Source organism: Schistocerca piceifrons, chromosome 6 (assembly GCF_021461385.2).
Source record: "Schistocerca piceifrons isolate TAMUIC-IGC-003096 chromosome 6, iqSchPice1.1, whole genome shotgun sequence".
In the NCBI taxonomy this organism is placed as follows: domain Eukaryota; kingdom Metazoa; phylum Arthropoda; class Insecta; order Orthoptera; family Acrididae; genus Schistocerca; species Schistocerca piceifrons.
The window spans coordinates 572,249,041-572,255,040 of NC_060143.1; positions in this window are offsets into that span (position 1 = coordinate 572,249,041).

Here is a 6,000-nt window from a genome sequence, read left to right on the forward strand (position 1 = left end):
CTGATGACCTTAGCAACTAAGTCCCATAAGATTTCACACACATTTTGTTCTAAAGTGGAAGATTGAGACACTTTTACAGAAGACAGCGGTTTTTCGACAGGGATCAATGTTACATGAAAATTTATGCTTCTTCCCATCCATTCACGGAGAAAGCTCTAATAAAGGAAAAATGTCAGGATCAGTATGGTCCTCTTGTTCTCAACTGGCCAAATTTTAACACCCGTGCACGTTGCTTCGATACGTGGCTTTTGTGTCCTTCCTTTACTTCCAAGAAGTCTAAATCTTGCGAACCCAGGTGGCTGACATTCTCACAAACTCTGCCGCAGTTGATGCAGAACTTTGAGTAGGGGAGGCCAGTTTTTTGGCGGCTATAAGATAGCGACGACATCCAGTTTTGGAGATGCGTTCGATGCAGACCAGGGAAACATCGGGTGCTGGCAGTTGAAGCATAGTTCTTGGAACCAGGCGATCTTTGGATCTTGGAGAGCCCCATTCCTCGGCCACTGTTCTACCTACTGGTCCGTGGTGGGAAGAAGCGTCATCAGTTGGTGGCAGGAAAGCGTTGTTGACAGTTGTTATGAATACCGATTTGATGTAGTTTCTGTATCTGACGCTGTTCAGACTCTCCGCTTACACCACTGTACAACTTGATGAGGACTCTTTCACCACAGTCCACTAAGGCCTTCGGATCTTTAAATATTTGTATGTCCAGTTGCAGTTCAAGGTTGTTCTTCACTACCGTCCTGCATTTCTCTTTTGCTTGATTGTCTAGAGCAGAAGTAGTGCCACAGCCACTGATCGCATGCAAGAACAGGATGTTCCCTCAAGCGGGATGGCCAATTCCCTCACGAGGGTAAAACTGCTGTGGGGTTTTTCCTGTCCCTTGTTTCATCAGTGATACATTACTTCGATGATTGAGGACTGGTAGAAAGACGAGAAGGTCCACTTCTTCCCCAACAACTACGACGGCTGAATATGTGGGGCCAAAGATAGTGCTGTGTTGATAATTAAGGTACGTGTATCTTCCGCAACTTGCTTGGAAGCTATGCCTGCTTTGGTCGATTTGTCGATGAACATCGATATTAAACGATCCTTGTTCCGATCTGAGAGGACTTTTTCCGGAGCGACAAGTGTCAGCATCGTTTCTTTGGAGATTATTCGTGGAATCTTCTCGCTCGATCGTTTTCCCTGGTGCTGGAACTCAACTCGTCAGGATAATCATCAAACACTGCATTAGATCTTGAAATGTACTTAGATTGCGAGAAGGAAACACAACTGTCACGGATACCTGAAAATAACTGCCCACTGTGCCAAACAGCTCGACGCAAGAGGTGTTCGGCATTGGGTGGGGGTCGTCAGTGGCATCTCACAAACATGTTTTGCCTCACTACGGCAAGTACGGACCACCAGCCACAACAGAAACCTCGTGACATCACAGGAGGATAGAATTCGACAACAGATGTGCAAGGAAGTACGGTAAGGGCGCTAGTGCTGGGACTGGAGTGGGGGCGTGCAAGTCCTGAGATGGAGCGAAGCAGCTTTGAAGTCGCGCAAATTTCAACACTCGCTACACGCCACAAGGTTCGTCTGAAGAAAAGAGTCACAACGCCGTATTTTGTGGAAAATATTATCCTCTTCATTCTCAGAAGTAGTCAGTTGGGTCGTTTCTGAGTTATAAGCGAGAAACAAAAAAATGTCGCCTTTTTCGTATTTTTTTCCATTTTTGACTCGTTTCTGACCACTCTCGAAAACATATAGAAAGCTTGCAAGAAAAACTTGTATAAAGCTTTGAGGCATTTTTGAGCACTATTTGCCTGGACTAATTGTCTGTAATCAATGTCGACGACCTTCCTTCCCGATCAGCATCAACCACATCTGTACGACCTCGGTCAAATTGCTGGCACAGTTTCACTGTATCTGGAGGCGACAGTGCGTTTGGTTCAATACCACCAGAATTCCACGGTCAATCTGTGTGCAATTTACGTTTTGTTCGCGAGAGTCATACTGTCCCTTGTACTCAGCTGGCGCGTCATTTACCTCAAACACTGTGGTGCGCCTGTGATCTGGACCGCAGTAGAACTGTCTCTGCAGGAAATCCGAGAACACGTACTCTTGTGTGATAATGCGCCACATATGTAAAGTAAGAACGAATACCCACTTACGATGTATGGTAAACTTAACTCTCATTGTATTTGATAGCTACATATAGCCCTATTATCGAAAAATTGGTGCGGCTCGCTGAAGTAAACGTTTAAATTCCGAAACCTGAAAATTTTTATGAGTGCCTCTTGCATTTAAACTTTTTTATCGAATTTTTTTAGACATACCATTCACGTAGAACCTTTGATATATCTGATGAGTAAATGAAAACCTCATGTAAGGACACGGAGAACACGTAGTAACTGATATCAAGTCGTAGTAACCTCTGATCGCAAGTGACACGACCTTAATTTTGACTATTGAGAAAAAAGGAAGGAAGATAAAAATGAACTAATTATTCTGAAGTGAATATGCGACAATATCTTCTTCAAAAACTTTATTCCCATAAGATAGACAATAAGCAATACATAGGCATGCGTACTGTCATTCCATGTAATGGTGCGGAAGCTCTTCGTCGAAATGTAGTCAAAGATGTGTGTAGATATTTTCCTTTTTCTTTTTTTAATTAAGTGTCCGTCTATCGATGCTGATACAGCATCTATTCATTCCTCTCCTCTGCCAACTTCATTTCAGGGTACACTTACACCCAGCGTTGGACGTATACCGATCCCTCTTCCCCTGTGTTCTTGCGCTCTACAGCCTACAGCTCTCTCTTGTACTGTGGAAGTTGTTCCTTGATGTCGTATAATACCACAGTCTCTTAAAACGTATAAAATTTCATAACTCTACATTTTATGGTACGAGGATACTGGTGATATTAGTTTGAAATCGGTTTCAGTAATGCTTAGCTCCTATCACGAAGCTACATGAAACCGCCCTCACGGTTTGGAAATCTAAACAATTTTCTGATGCTGATTTGCGCGGACGGGTGAGATTGCCGCTGATGCTTATCCTGTGACAGTGTCGGGGACGTTCCCGTGAGGGGAGCGCATCGCCATGACGGGCCCCAGGTGTCGTCTAACCGCGAGTGGAACCCGCAAAGCACGATCTTCTGGCGGGGGCGGGAGGTGGGGGAGGGCCAGACTGCAGATTACAGTGCTGGTGACACTTGCACCATTGTGTTTTTTCTCACGCTTTTTTCCACGCGCTACGTAGTGCCATACTCTCTCAGATGAATAGAAATCGGTACTTTTAAGCAAGTGCCCGTTTCTGGCTACGTCATTGGCGAGATGGGTCACGTTCTCGTTTTGCTGAATGCCTTGGTGCTCTGAAACTGCACTTCCATCACATCAACCGAATCGCTGTCCACCACCGGTACCTGAGTGGTCAGCGCGACGGGCTGTCAATCCTAAGGACCCGGGTTCGATTCCCGGCTGGGTCGGAGATTTTCTCCGCTCAGGGACTGCGTGTTGTGTTGGCCTAATCATCATCATCATTCGATCCCCATCGACGCGCAAGTCGCCGAAGTGGCGTCAAATTGAAAGACTTGCACCAGGCGAACGGTCTACCCGACGGGAGGCCGTCGTCACACGACGACAACCGAATCGCTAGTGTATAGGCCGAGTATTACGACGGAGCTCTTATGATTAAAATAGTGTTAAACTGATGAGAATAAACTTACCGGAGAAAAGAGTTGTCTCACCCTTAACAGAGCACACTGGTCCGACCCTGCAGCGCTGACGTAGGCCGTGGGAGCGAAGTCAGTTACAGCGCAGTGACGTGGGTCGACCTGATAGAACAGCAGAAAGGCGATACCGTATTTGGACGTACCCTTGACCACATCGTGAATGCAGTTCCGCAATCCGTTGGTGTATCACGCGGATTTTCCATCGTCTCTGCAAAGAATGGTGCCCCACTTGCAGCCATATAACACAATGGTTGTAACCGACAGGATCCGAAGACTACGGTCACGTCCTGTCAGTGACAGTCGTTTTCAAATCCGATTGAAAATGAACCTCTCAATGAATGAAACCAGTTTCCGAGCGACCGTTGCGAAAGCCATTCAGCAGACTTTTGGAGCCGGGCACTTTCACTGGGACGAAGTACGCAGAAAGTGGGCAGTAGCTGACTTGAGGTATGCAGTGAGGTCCGGCGAGTCGTGATTTTGTCTGTCATCAGACGGTGCGAGGCTGGCCCAGTGAAGTTTAATCCACGGTGTAGAGACGAGTTTGAGCCGGAGGTCGTTCTGTCACGTTTCGGGTGTCTTCTTTCGTATAACTTCAGGCCACTCGTCCGCCATTATACTGAACGTGAACCAAGATTTTTTTTTTTTTTCAACATTGTCAGCGACCACGTGTTTCCCTTTGTTTTTCATCGTCATAATAATCAAGAGTTTGCTGTAGATCTGTCATCAAAAATCACAACTGCCGTTGTCACAGGTCTGCACGCATACATTCCTGGTTTGACGAACATTCGGGCACCCATCACATGTCGACGCGCTCGATCATATTTTCATATAAAATACCTGAGACTCTTCGGAACGGCTGGTAAAACGCAACTGTCGACATTTCATTTTGGAACCCCTGTTGGATCAGATCGTTAATGACTGGTTTCAGCGGGCTACGCGGCGTTCCTGAAGAAACTTGTCTCCCAGGCGTCAGAAATGTTTTGCCCATTGTGCTCAGTGTACTCGTTGGCGAACAGCGTTCCGTTAGCCCGGCGGTTTCAGCGTCCTTTGGTAGCTGCTCAGAGTGCCAAGTCGCGAGCGCTTTGGGAGCGAGGCGGATGTGTATTCGCGCTGTGTCACTGTCGAGTGCTCACCAAAGCCCATTCCAGGGAGCCGGATCCCCCGTCACCCCCGCCCTGTGGGAACCAGTATTGGAGACACATGCAGAGAGAGAGAGAGAGAGAGAGAGAGAGAAACACACACACACACACACACACACACACACACACAAGCTCTCCGCAAACCGCTACGCGAACCAGCCCGCTGACCAGTCCACCCGCAGTTGCATTTCCACAACAAAACCCCGCCGGTAAATGCCGTCCAGGCGGGTCCAGCAGCAGCGGCGGCGGCGGCGGCGGCGGCGGCACGCGCACGCAGCTGTCAGCACAGACGTGAGGCGGCTGACCTCGGCGTTCCTCCCCCTGCCGCAGACGTCTGTCCCCAGCAGGCTGTGTGACGGGAAGCGGCAAGCGTGTTGCTCCGGGAGTGGCAGCCCTGGTCGGGGAACGACTTGGTCCGAAGATACAAGTGGAAATGATAAACTATTCAGAAGACAAAATTATATCCTCCAGAACTGTGTGTTAGCTGAGAACACTGATCGCTCCTCTATTATCCAATTAAGACTTTACAGCCAATTTAACAACAGGCAAAGTTGGGCCAACAGTAATACATTATCATCGAATGTGCAGAGTCAGTTTTCGATGTGTACGGAAAATAAAACGATGTACAAATTCCACTGAAAGGAATCGAGAAGCTACGTACAGAAACCAATTATTTACGGAAGTTTCCAGAATGAGATTTTCACTCTGCAGTGGAGCGTGCGCTGATATGCGAACCTCCGCAGGAGAGCTTCTGTAAAGTTTGGAAGGTAGGAGACGAGGTACTGGCGGAAGTAAAGCTGTGAGGACGGGGCGTGAGTCGTGCTTGGGTAGCTCAGTTCGTAGAGCACTTGCCCGCGAAAGGCAAAGGTCCCGAGTTCGTGTCTCGGTCCGGCACACAGTTTTAATCTGCCAGGAAGTTTCATTTACGGAAGTGTTGCTACATTGCTATAGCTCACAAATGACAGGTCGGGAAAACGTGTGAGAGCCACGCAGAAAGTAGTGTCTCTACTTCCCTTCTTTATTAAATTGGTAATGTAGTAACCGTGAATTTGGCGCACTTTAGCAAAACCAACTGCTACAACCCACCCCAGTAACAGCGTCTCGCATGATAGATGGAAGCGTTGTGTAAGCTCA